Genomic DNA, 18679 nt, shown 5'->3' with positions numbered 1-18679 from the left:
TTTCTCCTGGCAGTCTTGATTCCAGCTTGTGCTTCATCCAGCCTGGCATTTCGCATGATGTACCCTGCATATAATTTAAATAAACAGGGTGGCAATATACAGCCTTGACATACTCTTCCCAATTTGGAACCAGTCCGTTGTTCATGCCCGGTCCTAACTGTTGCTTATTGACCGGCATTCAGATTTCTTATGAGGCAGGTCGGGTGGTCTGATATTCCCATCACCTTAAGAATTTTCTGCAGCTTGTTGTGATCCACACAGTCAAAGGCTTTGGCATAGTCAATAAAGCAGAAGCAGATATTTTTTTGGAACTCTCTTGCTTTTTCGATGATCCAGCGGATGTTGGCAATTTGATCTCTGGTTTCTCTGCCTTTTCTAAATCCAGCTTGAACATCTGGAAGTTACCGTTCACATACTGTTGAAGACTGACTTGGAGAATCTTGAACATTACTTTGCTAGTGTGTGAGATGAGTGCAATTGTGTGGTAGTTTGAGCATTCTTTGGCATTGCCTTTCTTTGGGACTGGAATGAAAACTGACCTTTTCCAGTCCTGTGGTCACTGCTGTTTTGCAAATTTGCTGGCATATTGAGTGCAGCACTTTCACAGCATCATCTTTTAGGATTTGAAATAGCTCAACTGGAATTCCATTACCTCCTAGCTTTGTTCATAGTGATGCTTCCTCAGGTCCACTTGACTTCGCATTCCAGGATGTCTGGCTCTAGGTAAGTGATCACACCATCGTGATTATCTGGGTCACAAGGATCTTTTTTTCCATTTCTTCTGTGTATTCTTGCCACCTCTTCTTAATATCTTCTGCTTCTGTTAGGTCCATACCATTTCTGTCCTAATTGTGCTCATCTTTGTATGAAATGTTCCCTTGGTGTCTCTAATTTTCTTGAAGAGATTTTAGTCTTTCCCATTCAATTGTTTTCCTCTATTTCTTTGCATTGCTTTCTGAGGAAGGCTTTCTTAATCTCTCCTTACTATTTGTTGGAACTCTGCATTCAAATGGTATATCTTTCCTTTTCTCCTTTGCCTTTAGCTTCTCTTCTTTTTGTAACTATTTGTATGGCCTCCTCAGACAACCATTATGCCTTTTTGCATTTCTTTTTCTTGGGGATGGTCTTGATCCCTGCCTCCTATACTGTGTCACAATCCTCCATCCATAGTTCTTCAGGCACTCTGTCTATCAGATCAGATCTAATCCCTTGAATCTATTTGTCACTTCTACTCTATAATCGTAAGAGATTAGATTTAGGTCATACCTGAATTGTCTAGTGATTTTCCCTACTTTCTTCATTTTAATCCTAAATTTGGCAATAAGTGGTTCATGATCTGAACCATAGTCAGCTCCCTGTCTTGTTTCTGCTGACTGTATAGAGCTTCTCCATCTTTGGCTGCAGTATGATTTTGGTATTGACCTTATTTATTAAACCTTTCTATTTTCCATCCCCTTTAGAATTCGTATCTGTTTATTTTTCCTAATTCAACTCCTCACAGAATTGACTTATTGTTCCCCAAATGTGTTAGGCAGCTTCTTACCTTCACACTACTGCCTATGCTGCTCTCTGTCTGGAAGGGCCTCTCTGACCTTGTCTGTTTAGCAAGCTCTGATTTTACATTCAAACAGTCAAAATGTGTTCTGTAACATCTGTCAAAATATCCTCTAAGAGATCTGCCCTGCCTCCAAATAAGATTAATTACTTCTATTATTGTACTTTGTCCACTGTATTGTCATTACTTGTTTATGTATCTTCTCCTTTACCAGACTCTGAGTAATTGGAATATAAGGTCCATGCCTTATTCACCAGAGCACATGGCTTACAGCACAGTTTCATACACACGTGTGAAAACCGCTCAGTGTCTGACTCTTTGCAACCCTATTGGCTATACAGTTAATGAAATTCTCCAGGCCAGAATACTGGAGTGGGTAGCCTATCCCTTCTCCAGCAAATCTTCCTGACCCAGGAATCAAACTGGGGTCTCCTATAGATTCTTTGCCAACTGAGCCATCAGGGAAGCCCTCATATAATAATGTTTGTGGAGACCAATTTAATGAAGACAGCAGCACTGTTACACAACTAATTTTTGAACTGGTTTGAGTCCATGGGCAGTGGAGCAAAACGGATCTGGAGAGGTTATTACTTTTGTCTCTTACCTGTACTTGTATATTCCTCTGGAATTTCTGTACTCTGTTAAGATTCTTCCCTGGGTGGAAGAGAACAAAAGATTGTTTTCAATAGATATTATCAACTGCTTTCTTTTAACATCAAGAAGTGATAACTTAGGAAAATACTCATTGAATGTAATTTACAGAGAAAAGCATCATTCATTCATTGAACACATATTCTCTGATCACCTACTGTCTGCCCAATACTGTTCTGAACATTGGAAATACAACAGTGAAAAAGGCAGACACAAATTCCCACCTTCATAGCCAGAGAGAAAGAAGAAAAAAAAGAAAGGAATGAAAGGAAAAAGGAAGCGGGGGAGGGAAAAAGAAAGACAGACAGAAAGAGAGAAAAAGATTTTATTAATAGAGAGAAAGCACTTATTTATTTTTCCACAGATCTTATATCATGATTTCTTGTTTCCAAGCCCTCCTTCCTTCCTTCCTACTTCCTCACTTCAAAACATTTTACAGGCTTAAAATAAAAGGCAAATACAAAAATTGAAATATTCTCAGACTATTAGAGTTCATCACAAATATTGGAAATGGAGTGTTCATATGTACTTTGTAGGAAGAGTGAGAAAAGTCATCATTTTGTTAAGGTTTATTGGGATGCAAAGCATAGAAAATCAGTGTGTTCTGCCAATACAGATTCCACGACCAATCTGTCTGTTTTGGTCTAGTAAGTTTTAAAAAATATGTTTTGCTGAATTACTGTATCCTTGTTTCCTCAGTCAGAATGAATATATGCGTGTGGTTTGTGTCAATGCACTGCTTCAAAGTGAAGTTGATCTGATACTTACACTATTGGAGTGTGTTGTGCTCAGTAATTTTTCACTTGAATGGACAGTAGGCAATATTCAGTCATCCCAGCGCGGTAGTAACTCATACTCTCCACTTTTTGATGATTCGTTCAAAAGATTTGATAAATATGTATACCATATGACTGTAAGAGGTGTGCCTGCCTATTTTCCATCTTTTCTACTCGAGGTAGTTAGTTGCCGAAAACTAAACGTTTACAGTGCATAACCACATCAGGAGTATGGAAACCAAATTTTAATGGATATCAAACAAGAAAAGCAGCAAACACCGACAGCAAAGTGCTCTACACCCCCCTTGAGTAATGATAGCTCATTTACATGGGTGGACGCCAACTCTTCTTGGCTAGGAGGCAGTTTTTAATAGTGTATGTTAGAGACGCAAAACCAAGTTTTCCATGAATCCTCACAGAGGAGTCTTACATTCTCCAAGTAATGATTAATGAAGTTTCTGCACTAGAATTTTAGTCATATGGATTTTATTTTCTCCTTCGTTTAGTCACAGCTTTTCTCATTTCCCTTTATGGCCAGCTCCTGACTTTGGAAACCACACAAACACACTTAGGCAAAAGCACATGAACAATAGTTCTGGAAAATGTAGGCCAATGTTGCTGAGAGCTCTTTCCAGAAACTAATTTTAGTTAAAGAGATCTGACCATTTTCAAATCATTCACTTTCCACCCTTCCTACTAACCCTGGAACATTACAAATGAAAATGCATCACAGAATTTGGAATATGTGACGAGAGTTCTTTAAACCTTCTTTCATCATTTCATACCAAATTCAAGAGTTAGGCCAGGTCAGGGGTTGATGACCTTTGGCATGCACAGCAAAAGTGGACTGAGAATGAGGGGCAGCACTCTGGATACATTCTTCTTTTCTGACAAATATTCCTTTCCTTCCTACAGGTATAACTCAGCTCCAGGAGGGCTAAATACTCACCAAAATGCTCACCCAGTTATGCTTTTTAGGTTGTTTTCTAGTTGCTATGGTATTAACTGCTAGGTAAAATGAGTGAATGAAGGACAACCCCTTCCAAATCATTTGCATTTAAAAGAAGATAGTGAGAGACAGGAGAGCCTAAGGCAGCTTTGGTCCTAGAAGGAGAAGCAGGGGGTGCTATTTTTAGACCTGGGCAGCTAAATTTTCTACCTTGTATTCTGCCCCTTGAATTTACAGCCAAGATTATAAGTGGATGGTTACAAATAGCATCCTTTGGTCCAAACTCCATTTTCAAAACTATTTTTTTCTATTCATAGTTTCAACAAAAAGAGTCTTAGACATATTTTATAAATATCAAAATCCTTACCATGTTATTTTTCAGGCATCCTATTTTTCAGTTTGAAAATTTTAATTCCTGTTAAGATTTCTTTTTATAGTCACCTAATTCTAATTCTTTGACCAGGGTCACTGTTTTCTTTTGAATTGTCTCCAAGTTATCTTTTTTCTCTTAATTGTGCAGTCAATAACCAAATATATCTCTAGAGTAACATTCAACACATGGGGAAGTTTAACAAAAATGGCTACTGGTGATACTGTTGCTGTTTAACTGTTTCAAATTTATTCTATAATTTCAAGCATAAAATTATAAAATTTTAAACTGTATTTTTTTTTTTAAAATGTGTGTGTGTGTGTGTATGTATACAAATTCAGCAAGATTCAAAATGACTTTTGGGAAATAAAAAAGCCAAGTTGAAATTATAGCGGTTTCTTGTTCAATTTGCAGCCCTACTCTAGACCCTTAAAATTTATTCACAACAATGCACAATATGCTTTTACTTGATATTTCAATAATTTAATTTACAATTGTACTATCCAATGTATGTCTCAGATAACTCAACCTTTTCCTGATTATTTTTCCAAATTATTTAGATTTTCTTGAATTTTAATCAAATTTTCCAAAGGTTGAGCAATACCTCCTTCCAGGATTTCATCCTTAAAATGGATAAACAGGATCCCTGTTTCATCATCCAAGTTGTGGATAAAATGTGTAAAGGCTTTTTGGCTTAAGTACCTTCTGGCTTGAAACACATCGAGCCAGTCCTTCTTAAGTGATGTTTTAGATTATACACATAAGAAATGCTATTTCTCTAATGCTTGACCACTGCCACCACAGTCTGGGAAATGAACACTGAATTTCAATCCATTTGCCCAACTTGAACATTTGACATTACTGAGGCAGAGTTTGGTAGGCAGAGGACAGAAGGATGCCCTAGGCCATGCTATTCAGTTCAGCTCAGTCGCTCAGTCCTGTCCGACTCTTTGCGACCCCATGAATCGCAGCACGCCAGGCCTCCCTGTCCATCACCAACTCCCGGAGTTCACTCAGACTCACGTCCATCGAGTCAGTGATGCCATCCAGCCATCTCATCCTCTGTCGTCCCCTTCTCCTCCTGCCCGCAATCCCTCCCAGCATCAGAGTCTTTTCCAATGAGTCAACCCTTCGCATGAGGTGGCCAAAGTACTGGAATTTCAGCTTTAGCATCATACCTTCCAAAGAACATCCAGGGCTGATCTCCTTTAGGATGGACTGGTTGGATCTCCTTGCAGTGCAAGGGACTCTCAAGAGTCTTCTCCAACACCACAGTTCAGGAGACATCAGAAACTGTTCTGGGGCGTGAGGTGCATGGGCACAGAATGGGGAAGACAGATTGCTGAAGGGCAAGAGCTCTAGTCCGTATTAAAAGAATTCAGATTGGTCAGTGCATTAGCCATGCAATATTTGAAGAATATATTCAACATTAATTTGTAGAAATTATGCACCCTGGAGGTGTAAAATGGTAATTTATTCTTTATGGCAGATATCAGTGTTGGTTGATTGAGAAAGAGTGAGAGAGAACTCGAGAGTCAGTCAGATGATTGGCTCTTGGCCTAACTGCGTGGCTTTTTTAGCAGTGAGGGACCACAAATAGCCCAGTGTCACCACTGGTTAAGAGTGAACTGGGCTGAAATCCATGTTTATTAAGTCCTAGGACAGTGTTCTTTCCGATACACCATCACCCACATTATAGCTTTCCTAGTCGCTATTTATCAGTCTACAGTTCTTTTCAGTGACAATCATTTTCAGTATAGTTGAAATGTATCTATCTCAACTACATCTCTTCTGAATGAATTACCACTTTTGTTATGACCTGATAGAAGTTTTATTAATGGTAGCTATTGATTTGTATTATTTTGTTGCTCAACTTTTTACCTTGATCTTATTTTTCACTTATTTTTATCTGACTTTTCTCAGTTTTTTACTTAAATTTAAAGTGATCAAAAGAAGGTAACCTTCATATACCCTCATCAGTAATTATAATTTTTCAGTTTTTTTTATTCAAACACTCCAAAAATTTCCAAATTGCAGTTAAAATGCTGAATTCTAGATTTATTAAATATGCCATTTCCATCAAGAAAGAGAAAGAAAATATGCTGCAAGGGGCTTCCTTTCCAGATTGTTGATTGTTGCTCCACCCCACTCCTATTTTAAAAAATTGCTTTCTAAATCAAGTACTTTTTTTATTTCTTAAAGTATGGTGTATTTCTAATTGTAAACCCTCAAATATTGTGTGTGATCTTGATGAGGGAAAATTTTGGATTTTACAGTATGTCAAGTATATTTTAACTATCTGCTAATAGTTTTCATGCCTGATAATCTGAGGAATTTTCCACAGACTAACTGCTGGCTTTTGTTTCTTGGTCACAACCCATGTATTTTCATCACTGAGCACCACAGGATATATTCAGATCACAGTACAATCTCTGATCCTGTACTTTGATATCACTGTCCTAAGTTAGCTGAGTAGATAGTTGAAATATTTATATTAGACTTTCCTAAATGTGTATAGCTAACAGTACCTTAGCTACACAGGGAAATGACTGCAAACCTCTTTTACTGAGCCAAAGTAAATGTGTCCTCAAATTAGCTTCCCCTTAGCCAGACCTCAACTATGTCCACAGTTTCTCCAATACAATGGTATATGCTGCTTCTGCTACCTTGGCTACTGCTCAGTTGCTAAGTCATGTCCAACTCTTTGTGACCCCGTGGGTGGTAGCCCTCCAGGCTCCTCTGTTCATGGGGTTCTCCAGGCAAGAATGCTGGAGCAGGTTGCCATGCCCTCCTCTAGGGGATCTTCCTGACCTAGGGATAGAACCCACATCTCCTTAATTGCAGGTGGATTCTTTACTGCTGAGCCCACCAGGGAAGCCCATATATGTGTGTGTGTGTGTGTGTGTGCACATATATTTATTGTAGACTTTACACATATAAAGGATTTATATATAATTTATAACTATTAGTAAGAAATACAGTACTCCACTGTAAATTCCTGATATAGCTAATTGATTTTCACAGAATGTTTTCCTTGATTTTTGCTGAACTCTTGGATTGGTGATCACCTATTTTTTCCCTCCAACCATGATTTGACTTGTATCTCTTTTCTGTTAAAAGAACAGAAGAAAATAAAAATAGAAATAAGAGCAAAAGACAGAAACATTTTAGTTGAAAAGAGTGATAGTCATTGAAGTCTTTATCCTCATAACCCTCCCCATTTTCCAGGCTGAGAGGCAGTCCTTGTCAGAAGTTTCCTTCCAGGAATGTTACTGGAAAAAGCGTGATGTGGTGTGGAGGCCTCCACCTAGGATCCAGTTCTGGTGCTGCCATCTACTCTCTGTGTGATAGCAGGCAAGAGTTTACCTCTTAGTTTCTTCATTTGTAATTAGGAGCAATAACAGCGCCTACATCAGAACATTTGTATGAGGATCAAATTAATGAAAATGTAGAATTTGAGGCACTTAATAATGAATTAGGGGCTTCCCAGGTGGCACAGTCATAAGGAATTTGCCTGGTAATTCAGAAGACACAGCAGGTGAGCGTTCGATCCCTGAGTCAGGAAGATCCCCTGGAGAAGGAAATGGCAAACCACTTTAGTATTCTTGCCTGGGAAATTCCACGGACAGAGGAACCTGGTGGACTACAGTTCATGGGGTTGCAAAGAGTCAGACATAGCTGAGCACACATGCTATAATGAATTAGGACTAAAAGAGTTAATATATCTTAGCACTTAGTACATGGAAGAGAGAGAGCTACAAAGATTTTTTTAAAAAGCCATAACTTTGCATACAAATAAATGTACAGCTTATCATTGCAAGTTAATTTGAACTTTGGAAATGTACTTCTAGAGTAATGCAGGCTGTTCTTTGAGGTCATCACCTCCTTTAGCTTACCTTCATCAATTCACCCATTCATACATATAGCAAGTGTTGATTTAGCAGATAATGGATAGAAGATACTGTACTATGCATAGGATGAATAATTGTATTCAGTTTTGAAAAAGGATTAAAGTAGTCATAAATATACACACAATTGCACATACTTTAAAGAAAGGTGATGTCTGGTAAGTGTATGAACAGATACAAGCAATGTGTCTGTGGATTCAGAGATGGGAGAGAGGATTTCTAACCAGTATGCGCTAGGAAAGAAATAATAATGGTGGAGGATTTGGCTTGATCCACTGAAGCAGAAGAGAAGAACTGATAACTCAAAGGCTGAATTTGTCACCAGGCTAAAAATGCACAATATTTTAAAGGTGTGGTGTTCTGTGTTTTGTGTTTTTTTTTTTTTGCATTATTTTCCAACATTGGAAATTTTCTCAGAAATATCTGTGGTTTTTGACTTTTATTGAAAAATTGAAAGATCTGGCAACAATCCTTGACCTTTGTTCCAATATTGCCACTATCATTTGGAAGCAAGTTATCTTGGTCACTTCAGGCTGCTACTACAAAATACGATTGACCAGGTGGCTTCTAAACAACAAGAATTATTTCTCAGTAACTGAGATTGTGAGCTTCCCCAATGGCATGGTGGTAAAGAATTGCCTTCCAATGAAGAAGATGTGGGTTCAATCCCTAGGCCAGGAAGATCCCCTGGAGAAGAAAATGGCAACCCACTTCAGTATTCTTGCCTGGAAAATCCCATGGATAGAAGAACCTGGTGGGGGCTATAGTCCATGGGATTTCAAAGAGTTAAACATGACTTAGTGATTGAAAGTGAAAGTGAAAGTCGCTTCAGTCTGTTTGTGACCCCACAGACTATACAGTCCATGGGGTTCTCCAGGCCAGAATACTGAAATGGGTAACCTTTCCCTCTTCAGGGGATCTTCCCAATCCAGGGATTGAACTCAGGTCTCCCTGGGCATTGCACGCGGATTCTTTACCAGCTGAGCCACAAGAGAAGCCCAAGAATATGGGAGTGGGTAGCCTATCCCTTCTCCTGCAGATCTTCCCAACCAAGGAATCGAACTGGGGTCTCCTACATTGCAGGTGGATTCTTTACCAACTGAGCTATCAGGAAGCCTGACTTAGTGACTAAATAGCAAATTAGACTGCAAAAGTCCAAGGTCAGGGACCAACAGATTCAGTGTCTGGTGAGAGCCTGCTCCCCATTTCATAGGCCAGCATCTTCTCACTATGTCCTCATGTGGCATAAGGGCAGAGAGGGAGTTAGTTTTCTCAAGACTCCCTTTAGGAGTCCCAGATACAAAACATTCACCATCTCATTCATGAGGGTTCCACCTTCATGACTTCATGTAATTCTAATTACCACTGAAATGCCCCATCTCTTGGTACCATTACACTGAGGGTAGTGTTTCAACATATGAATTCTGGGGGGACACAAACATTCAATCCATTAACACCAGTAATAATTGCCCATCAGTGAAAACTAGGGTTATTTCCACCTTTTGGTTAATGTGAAGAATGCTGTCATGAACATGGCTGTACAAATATCTGGGTCTCTACTTTCAATTCTTTTGGATATATACCCAAAAGAGGAATTACCAGAAGTGGTAATTCTGTGTTTAATTTTTTGAGAAAACACCAGACAATTTTCCACAGCAGCTGCACCATTTGACATTCCCACCAGCAACACACAGGGGTTCCAATTTCTCCACCACAGTCATATGGTTCTTTATTCTCTCTCCCCTCTCTGCAGCAGAAACTTCCTTTTCTGTGACAGGTTTGAAGTCTATCTTAAAATATGGTGTGACAAAAGAAAAATATTCAGATAAATGTCAGAGTAAGGTTCAACTTGAAAATTCCACAGGACTAAGAAAAGATCAAGTAATATAATGCTTTTGCAAGGCACGTGGAAAGCCCTAATCCCCCTTCTTCCAGGGGGAAGTTTGATCCCTTCTAGCTGGAGAGATTTAATAGGTGTTAAAATGATTGTGACTTGAGCTTAAGGAATTACAGAATTTTAATACCTAGCATAAAACATCCAACACAGACATACTTAAAAATTCTATACAACATAGGAGGAGAAAATTAGGAATAAAGAACCAGCTAAAATGAATCCCATGCGTGGCATTAAAAAGAGGACTGGGGAACTATTTCTGTGACTATGTTTGCCAAATTATACAGTGAATATATGAATGGGAATGGTGCTAGATAGAGCTTTTTGATATAGCTTTTAGTTCCTATTCCACATGCATATGTAGTTTAGAAATTAGGGAATCTTGATAGCAAGGGAATCAGCCCCCATCACATGCATTTAACAGAAACTCAAAGATACAGAGGAGAAGGAGAGCTTTCTTGTAGAAAAGAGAGGTTTCAAGGGTGTAGCAGACATGTTTCTTGCCATGTTCCATGCCAGTTATTTGTTGAGGGTGGGGCTAGTCATCCAATTAAAAAAAAAAAACAAAACAAAAACTAAGGAATTTAAATTTGATATGAGGTTGTGACCACTCTTGTAGAAGAAAGGGTTTGGAGGCATCATGATCTATGCAGCCCAAGAGACTCTGACAATGCCAAAACTGGTCTACACAGCTCTATACCAGGTGGCCTCTTATTACTACAGTACCATCTAATATCTTGAAGATAAGGGAAGTTGCACTGTATCTGAGGGGTGTGTGTGTGCTCAGATGTGTCTGACTCTTTGCAACCCCATGGACTATAGCCCGCAAGGCTCCTCTGTCCATGGGATTTCCCAGGGGGGAAACTAGAGTGGGTTGCCATTTCCTACTCCAGGGGATTTTCCCAACCCAGGGATCAAAGCCACATCTCTTGAATCTTGCACTAGGGAACAAATTCGTTACCACTATCGCCACCTGGGAAGTCCCATTGAAGAGATGGGCTTGAGACAAAAAATATTTCACATCTTAGATAAGGTAGAGTAGAATCAATTCTATCTCTGCAGCTTCAAGAATGTCAGGATGCAACTTACAGGTGTGCCACTGAGTGTACTTTGGCCAGGGAATCTGGCCAAGTGTTCATGTCTTGGAAGAGCAAGAGGGAATGATTTAATGTGAAGAGCCCCACCCCATGGTATTGGGGGTGTGCAGAATCACCAAGAGAGATCTTGTGTCTTACTGACTGAGACCCACACAGCAAGCTCACACCCGGGGCTCATTTACCTTCCTGCTTCAGGAAGAATGATCATGTTTAAGATCCTTCTGCTCTAGCATTTTTAGACCCTTCCTATAGTGCCCAAGTATTACTTCAGCTTTTTTAAAATATATATACTTGTTGTGTGTATTGTTACTAGTACTTCTGGATTGGGATGGCTCAGTGACTTATCACTGCCATGCTTGCGTTTACTTTTTGCAGCTAAATCATTACATATACTATCAGTTTTTATTTCTACAGTAGGTTTTTGTTTGTTTGTTTGTTTGTTTTTTATTTCTACAGTAGGTTTTAATACAAGTTCATTTTCCTAAAATGTCATTAGGTTATCTCACTACTTTCATATGTTTTTTGTACTTTTTTAAGAGATAGCATCTCTGGAAAAGGGGATGACTTACCCACTTCAGTGCCCTTGTCTGGAGAATTCCATGGGCTGAGGAGCCTGGATGGTTACAGTCCATGGGTCGCAAAAAGTCGGACATGACTGAGCAACTAACACTAACTCAGGTGGTAGCATCTACCTAACGTAGTTATAAACTAAAGTGCCCTTGCCCAAAAGAGACAACTCATGTAGTGGGTCCTCATAAAACCTGTTATTTCACCAGAGAAATTAACCTTTGGAACAAAATGTGTTCTTCTCTTCAGTCAGTAGGTCTCTTTAGTGTTCCTGCTTCTCAGACGTGCTGTGCTTTAAAAACAGATTAGAACTGACAACAATTAGTCAGATGTCTGAATTTTTGATGGAAAATAAAAATGAGCTCCTGTGCACAGGAAGCCCCAAATTCATCTCTCTTTTGCCTAAGGTTTTCTTTCCTCAATATCAGTTATCAGTTTAATGTAATATTGTTGACTTAACAATGATATATTTCAAGCTGAAGGCAGAAATGAATTTTGCATTAATAAATTGTTTGGAGACGGATTCAAAGAGTTTTTCATTCTATAAGAAGGGGAGCTATAAAGCATGTTTGGTGGTCTTTCCATCATACTACCTGTGGCCCATTTGTGGAGATGACATTTATCAGTGTGACAGGGAATATTAAGCAAGTGATAGACAGTTATTAGCTGAAGTCCTGATATATTTACACCATGGGAAAATGCACTTGGTATTTTCTTTCTGGCAACTGGTCGGCTGTTCATAATTTGATGGAAAATTGATTAATCACACATTTAACTCAATGCAAGATCTTCTGCACTGTAATAAATTATGGCCATTAATCAATAAGTACAAAGTAATTCCAAGAGTCTGGAGACATGCTGGTTTCTAATAGAAAAACTTGCACTTAGGCCTTCCTGCCAGTGACCACTTCATCTGAGGTATTTTGCACCTGCCTCAATCCAATTAGATGACATAATTAATGAACCTCAATGCTCTTGATAATTTGTTACACAAAAGAAAGAATGTTTTGGCACATCCATTAAAACTTGATGTACAACACTTTGTAGAAAAGGAAAAAAAAAATTGGTGGACCAAAGCAACAGAGGGATTTAATGCTGGGAATCTTGGAGTTCAAGTATAAATGTGGGAAGTCACAGTCTTACTTCATGTTGGGTGAAGATTCAGTTGCAAAATAATCCAATGGGGTCTTTTTTTTCCCATTAGAAAAGTGAACTCGGCCTGTGTGCAAAGTTTCATGCCATCTTGTTTCTTTTATGACAAATTAAATGGTGTGATTAGAATAAGTATTCAGGAAGTATTGTTTCAGAGGCAATCTAATAAATGTTTTCTTGGTTAAGTATCAGTTACAGTTTTACATATCACAGTCATTCTGCACCTGTTTTATGCAGCTAACAATAGGTCTCTCAATAGATTTTCATGAGAGAAAGCCTGGGAAGATAAAAAGAAAACCAGTTTGCAGCTAATTCTGTCACTAGGAAACGCCAGGAGTAGATTGTGTTTAGAGACTTTGAAAAACAATTAGCTATGGATTATACGACTAAAAGGCCTTTCCTAGCTGTACCTGGAAAATACTTTGCCCATTTAATGCCTTCTAAGCTGTCACTGAGCTTGAACTTCAGTCCCAGTGATTAATGAAAAGCTGCAGGGCACAGCTAGGAGCTAAAGTCTCAATTATGAAAAAGCAGTAACTAGTTTAATGTGCTGATGCTTTTATACTTAAAGTGACAGCTATGAAAAATGGCAATATTTCCAATCATGCTTTAATAATTTATCATTCATTTATTGGCATGTCCAATGTGCTTTACTCCCACTGTTCTTTTTCTTTTTCTGGGCTCCTGATGTTATGACACTGAAAAACACAATGTGATCTCGTTCCTTAAAAAGCAGACTTTCCTTTTTTGAAGCTGAGACCTATCACCATGAATTTTATGTCTGTGTCTAATCTATCGATTTATCTATTTATCTATCTATCATCTATGTAATTTCCAATTAGTGCCATAATACAACAAAAGAGTTGTTGTTTTGTTTTTTTCTATCTGTTGTTGTAGTTTTCAGTTGCAATGACCAGGTCAAACCTATGCCCGCTGCAGTGGAAGCACAGCGTCTCAACCAGTGATCTGCCAGGGAATTCCCTGGCAATAGTTTTTTAAAAGAGCACAGTCCAGTGACCCTTGAGTTTTTCTAGGTCACAAATTGCCACCTTAATTCCTGACAGATACCTGAAACTGTACATCTTTGGTTATTAGAGAAACTAGACAGGGGTGGGCAGAGGAATCAGTGTTAAAGTCTCTCTGTGCCAAGGAGAAATCAATCCAGAAGTATAGACTGTGGATCAGTAGAAGCCAATTATAGAGCAGTAAATGTGGTTGAGGAAGACACAACATATTTTTGTGGCTAGTGCTACCAAGATATCTTGTCAAGTTATTTAGGTTCACTGTTACATTTTTGATTTCAGTGAATTGTTTAGTCAACAGCTATAGTCATTCCTTTGGTTTCTTTTGTTAGATTATATTAGACTGTTTACTGTAGTATGTGCAGGGCTTAGCATAACACCTGACACAGCACCTGATGAGTGGACAAGAAAACAAATGAATAAAGTGAAGCCACAAACCTGGGCTGTTTGTTTAATTTCAGTTAAATTTCTGAAGTATTGTTTGAGTGCCCACTGGTATACTCAAACATGTGCAAAATGAGTGGGACTTCAAGTAGCTTGAAAACCACAGTTATATTGATAAATATTTCAAATTGAGACCATAACACATTATAAAAAAGTTTACATAGGGTCTGTATTGATATTGGGTGGCAGAATATTTTCCACTCTCCTTAGGTAGAATAAAGGCACAGATATATTTAGTAGTCTTAAATTGCAACTGTCTAGGATTTTGCTGAATAGATTGTTAGTACTTATGAAATAATAATAAATAGTACAGTATAATAGTATTGTCTGGATGTTTTCCTTTCTTTCTTAATTTTTTTCTGTAATTTAAGATATATTTCCCTATTTTAAAGTTAAAACATTTATACATCATATGCATATGTGTGACTTGTCAATAAAAAAAATTGTAGAACTATTTTGGAAACATAGGGAGAAAACATATAATTTAAAAATATCTTTCATATAGTCTGATAGTGAGCAGCATATTTTGTTTCCTTTAATTACTATCATCAGTGGCACATGGTCCCAGCTCTCCAAGGATTCAGGTCACAAGGTGCTTAAATGAATATACCTAGAAGTGAAGTCATAAAACTCAAGTTTCAAGGCAGGTGGCAGTTTTGCTAGTAAAATATTCAAGGAACCACTTGTAACTAAAATGGGCTTAATGTACTTTTCTACTTGTTTATCCCAGTGGAAGCTCAATTTTGACCCAGATAACAGTGGTACTGTTCATCAGACCACGTGGATCCTGTTTGTTGATGAGCTATTAGGATGCTATTTGAGTACAGTTATTTAAGTGGTATGCACTGTCGTTTCTCTGATAAATAAGGAAGTGTGTTTGATCTGCTCCTATAAACAAACCAGCCAGGTGACAACCTGTTCACAAGACTGAGCGTATCAAAACTGCACAACTGGAGGATGGATTTAAAACTTACTTTTAAATCCAGCAGCCTATATAATTTACTTTAAACGAAAGCCCTGATATTTGGGGGCAAGGATATTTAATGCATTTTGAAAAAAATAATGCAATAATATAATTTAAAGGAAAAAATGATGTCCCCTTTGGGCAATTATATTTAGCCATACTAAGAAATATAGAACATTGGTTAATTATACATGACATTGGTAAATTGGTTAAATTTCCTTCTGATGTTTTTCCTTCATTCTAGTCTAGCCAAGAGAATATGAGCCCATGTTTATCCCATTGACTAGTACTCTTGATCTGTGGTAAATAACTTGTTAATAAGATTGTCTTTACTATTAGTATTATCTTGTTAGTTTCTTAAATAGTACATTGTCTCACTCAATTCAGCTTTTCATATCCAGGTGTGCTTCTCTGGGTTTTTCTTTTTTTTAATGATATGATTTTCTTCTTATGCTATTTAACTTATCTAATAACTTTTTTTTCAAAATGCTTTAAATCACTTTCCAGGATTATTCTTAAGCTGAAAGTTAATCATATTCTTTAAGCCTTTATTATGGTTCAGATCCATTCCTCCAGCAAAATTTCTCTGGGAACTCTGATAAGTCATTTTTTCCCACCCTTTCCCCCAAACATCTGTGAATTTGCAAGCACACACTGAAATGTACCATGGGTGCTGCCTTATTATTCTCTATAGACATTGATCCAGGCATCTGTCCACAGATATCTTCTTACATATGTGGATGCACATACACGGCACTTACACACATACATACAAACACAACCTTCATATACATACATCACATACACGTACACATATACACAAAACCCACACTATTTTTGGATGTGAATAGACTTTCGGTTTTATAAGTCTATCAGCCTTTTTTCCCTTTAGGTTAGTCTTGTCCCACACAGAACTTAAAAAATAAAGAAGTTATGACTCTTTAAATAACTTCATTGCTTTTCCTTTGAAAAAAGGAAAGAAAGAGCAGCTTAAGCCCCATTGCTTGGATCGCAGTGATGGAGTAAATATCTGTTGGGTGGTGGAAAACAGCTCTATGCTCTTTGGGTAAGGATGACGTGATCCCGCTGTGGAATTTTAGGAAGTTTTGGAATTTTCAATTAAACTGTTCCATCTCGGGGTAGTTTCCCCAAAGCTACGGGGGCAGCTTGCCCAGATCCTTTTTCCATCAGGTCAACGAAGGTTAAGAAGTGGGAGCAGTGCCAGGAGCCTGGGCTATTAGGTCCAGCTGTAAGATTCTATCTTCTTTCTCTGTCTTGTGGGGTCACTCCACCAACCCGTTGTTTTGATAGATAGTTCCTAACACAGCAGACAATTTCAATCTGGAGATGATCTACACAATCACCAAAGGCTTCAGTTTTAGAATGTTTTTAGCTTACCTGTTCTCAACATTTTAGGAAGTTTGTATATGTGATCTTGCAATCTTCTTTTTACAATAATAATATATTGATAATGATGGTGCTCACAATGATCACTGACATTTATTACATATTGTTCCTATATATTTGCACATATTAATTTATTAAAATTTTACTACAATCCTATGAGTTAATTTATCACAGTTATCCATAAAAAGTTTCAATGTCTTGCTTGAGTTTGTACAACTGGCAAAAGACAGAGTTGGGTTTTGGACACAATGTTCACTCTTACTTGCGATGCTATACATATTCTGCTGCTGCTGTTGCTAAGTCGCTTCAGTCGTGTCTGACTCTGTGTTACCCCAGAGACAGCAGCCCACCAGGCTTCCCCGTCCCTGGGATTCTCCAGGCAAGAACACTGGAGTGGGTTGCCATTTCCTTCTCCAATGCATGAAAGTGAAAAGTGAAAGTGAAGTCGCTCAGTCGTGTCCGACTCTTTGCGACCCTATGGACTGCAGCCCACCAGGCTCCTCCGCCCATGGGATTTTCCAAGCAAGAGTACTGGAGAGGGGTGCCATTGCCTTCTCCGATGCATATTCTAACAGTATGAATTACTTTCTATTTCATAAAATGGGTGAAACATAGGAGAAATGAGGTCACTACAAAGTAGTTGCTGTGATGAGGTCTCTAGCAACTGAAATTTTTATACAAAACCCTCTTCTATCACAATCTCTTCTTTCCATACATAGCCCATTTTGCATTGATGCCTTGTCTTTTGATCATAAATAATAAAATGGAGAGAGGAAATTCATCAAGCATTTCTTAATGATGTCTCTAAATATCTGAGAAATGCTGCTCAGCCTCTCTGGCGACAACCATGTTTTCATTTCTGTACCAGCCATTAGGTTCCCCTCACTCTTATTTATCATATTTCTACTTCATCAAACTTTATCAAAATTGCAAGTGAATATAATTCTTTGGAAATTAGCTGCTTCTACCTGTGCAAAATATTATTTCCTTCAGGGAACACAATATTTCAAATTTCTGATCAGCTACATACCTAATTTTCAGAAAATCCCCCATGTGTTTGAGTTTTATCTTCCCATTCTTGGTTCTGGAAAGCATTATTTCCTCTTGCTTTTGGATGTATGACCATATGCCAAATGTCCACAACTCTGTGTACTGCTTTATGGTGTAGTAATACATGTAACAAGCCTTAATTTATTGATATTCTTTGAATACTTTATAGAGTTGTTTTATCAGCCAATTTTATGTATCTCTTAAAAATACATCATCTTCACATTTTATCCCACTGTCTTTAGTTTATTATTCTTGAGAAATTTAAGACTCTGGCATCTCAGAAAATATTTTAAATGTTTTAAATGTAGTCTAGTCAAGGCTATGGTTTTTCCAGTGGTCATGTATGGATGTGAGAGTTGGACTGTGAAGAAAGCTGAACGCTGAAGAATTGATGCTTTTGAACTGTGGTGTTGGAGAAGACTTGAGAGTCCCTTGGACTGCAAGGAGATCCAACCAGCCCATTCTAAAGGAGATCAGCCCTGGGTGTTCTTTGGAAGGAATGATGCTAATGCTGAAACGCCAGTACTTTGGCCACCTCATGTGAAGAGTTGACTCATTGGAAAAGACTCTGATGCTGGGAGGGATTGCGGGCAGGAGAGAAGGGGATGACAGAGGATGAGATGGCTGGATGGCATCACTGATTCGATGGATGTGAGTCTGAGTGAACTCCGGGAGTTGGTGATGGACAGGGAGGCCTGGCGTGCTGCAATTCATGGGGTCGCAAAGAGTCGGACACGACTGAGCAACTGAACTGAACTGAACTGAAACATTGAGCAGCATACCATTGGCTTTCATACAAATCAAATTAATACAATGAGATTTCACCTTAGAATGAAATTGGTATTTTCAGCATTCCAAATTAATATTAACAGG

The sequence above is a fragment of the Bos indicus genome, chromosome 1 (genome assembly GCF_029378745.1).
Source record: "Bos indicus isolate NIAB-ARS_2022 breed Sahiwal x Tharparkar chromosome 1, NIAB-ARS_B.indTharparkar_mat_pri_1.0, whole genome shotgun sequence".
In the NCBI taxonomy this organism is placed as follows: domain Eukaryota; kingdom Metazoa; phylum Chordata; class Mammalia; order Artiodactyla; family Bovidae; genus Bos; species Bos indicus.
Note: the sequence above shows the minus strand (reverse complement) of the source record.